The 2,398-nt window shown below is 31.2% G+C and overlaps 1 protein-coding gene across 2 annotated transcripts in view; it reads left to right on the top strand.

The window, feature by feature from the left end:
- Positions 1 to 2,398, top strand: part of LOC108312103 (canalicular multispecific organic anion transporter 1-like) — a 91,390-nt gene that overhangs the window by 30,041 nt on the left and 58,951 nt on the right. The gene's annotated exons all lie outside the window — the stretch shown is intronic.

The following is a 2,398-nucleotide window of genomic DNA, read 5'->3' as shown; positions in this document are numbered from 1 at the left end:
GCTAGGATGGTCAGGAAAAGTTTCATGATTAATATTGCATGATGTGGGTCATGGAATAATGGAAGGATGCATTTAATGGGGTAAAGGCTCTGGTGCTGGAATAACATGGGAGAAAAAAAGTACAGAAATGCATACAAGGCCTGCTCAGAAACTGGTGAGTAGATTAATTTGGCTCAAGACAATAATTCATGTCCAGAATTGTGTGGAGAGATAGTAAAGGCAAAGGGATTGCTTAAAAACAACTTGAAAGCTACATTTTTTAAATGTACCTTAATTCTATAGGAAATTGGGGCCCAGTTGAATCTTAAGATGGATGATCAGGACAAAATGATTGAATACAGATGAGACTGAAAAGAAGAACACCCTTAAAGCTAGTCAATAATTCAGGAAATAAAGAAATAAACTAGCAGCACGGCATTGAGTCTGGAAAGTAACAAATATATAAGAAGGAGAATATTAAATTGCAAACAAATTTTATCATCAGCTCATAAAATGAAATATTGAGGACTGAACTAGTGATAATCAAGATTGTGTGGCTTGGAACTATATCTGGTTCATGTGGATTTTCTTAGAGCATAATTCAATTAGTGAAATGAATGAAGTTTAGAGGAGATGAGTCACACAGCTGTGTCTGTGTGAGAGTGTGTGTATTAAAATTTATACAATATGAAAATACTGTCAAAAACAAATCTAAAACTTGGATAGAATTTTAAAATAACATTTTCTTAGAAAAAGTGATTAGATAACAAATGACCTGGCTAATTTTCATTTTGATGGAAGAGTACTTAGAAGCTTCCAAACTTTTAACATTGTTTTATATTTTAAAGATAGGGTCTCTTCTTTTCATCTGAGTCACATATTTCCTCTTGTAACAGACTAAAATATTGCCTACCAGGCAATTGTAGAAATGTTACACCATCCACTTTAATTGGTATATATTATAGTATTCTTTCCAGTTGTTTCATATAACAAAAAACAGCTTAGATTGTATAATTTAGCAATAAATGGTAACTAAATTGCTCTTCCTGGCTTGTAAATGTAGTTCCTTTAAGAAATGTAATAGTTTATTTGGCAGAAAAAATATTGAAAAAAGAAAGTTCTCTTAGTGTTAGAAATGCCATACAAAAAACGTTATATAATATTTTTAAATATTTTCTCTAATAATCTAAAAGCAATTGATTTTTCCTTTCATTATTGTAAAAAATCATGAAATCTATCATCTTAACATATTTTAAGCTTAAAATGTGTTTATTGTTAACTATAGGTGCAATATATTACAGCAGATCTCTAGAGCTTATTCATCTTGGTTAACTGAAACTTTGTACCTGTTGAGCACTAACTTCCCAGTTTCCCCTTCTGCCCCACCCTTGGAACCACCATTCCAGTCTTTGGTTTTATGAAATTGACCATTTTAAATACCTCATATAAGTGAACACATGCAGTGTTTATTTTTCTGTGTCTAGCTTATTTCACTTAGCATAACATCTTAAGGTTCATCCGTGTTGTCTTATATTGTAGAATTGTCTTCTTTTTTTAAGGATAAAAAGTCATTTCTCCAAAGAAAACATATAAGTGGCTAATGATGTATACCTGGTTATCTGTTCCACTGTGGGCCCATCTATTATATTACAGATGGTCTTTTCCACTGTTTTTTTTTTTAATTTATTGAATAGATAGAGTGACTCCTGCATCTCATTTTCTCTTGTTATCTCCAACTCTCAGTCCTGTCTCTCTTTAAATCAATGCAGTGAAGATTCCATAAAATTTTTATATAAATGAACCTTCGTCCAGTTTCCAGTACAAATACAAATCTCCCACTACTTTTACAGTTGTTTATGTATTTCACTGGAAATTTTAAATGGAAGGATAATTAAATAAATCAATTTCTATCTACATCTTTTATAAGAAGTTACTAATAATTATGCTTGGGAATATTGGATTCAGAATACACATATTAAAGAGCATGCACTTGGGGAAAGAGAGAATAGAGACTTGGAAGAAAAGGTGTATTTGTATCTGCTCTATGACACCTTTTCAATACTTTTATGTCTAAGTTCCCACAGCCTTTATTAACTGTTTTTACACTTACACCAAAACATGTGTGTGTATGTGTTTGTGTGTTGCTTTACAGACAGATTGTAATCACCTTGAGAATTAAAGCTGTGTCCTTTTTAAATTTTCCATAATTTCAATCATAAAACTATTCATCAGTGTTCATTAGATATTCATTGATTCATTTGTGTACTTTGTATTGATAACATTTAGGTGGTTTACATTTTGGGGACACCACCAAATGGAGGAGAGCCTTAATATATCTAGAACAGACTTTTTTTGTTTTTGTTTTTGTTTTTAGTTTTTTTGTTTTTTTGTTTTGGTATTTAACAAGTTGTTGAGGGTT

The sequence above is a fragment of the Cebus imitator genome, unplaced genomic scaffold (assembly GCF_001604975.1).
Source record: "Cebus imitator isolate Cc_AM_T3 unplaced genomic scaffold, Cebus_imitator-1.0 Scaffold7, whole genome shotgun sequence".
NCBI classification, from domain to species: Eukaryota; Metazoa; Chordata; class Mammalia; order Primates; family Cebidae; genus Cebus; species Cebus imitator.
The sequence above is the reverse complement of the archived record's forward strand: the minus strand, read 5'-3'. Positions and strand labels throughout refer to the sequence as shown.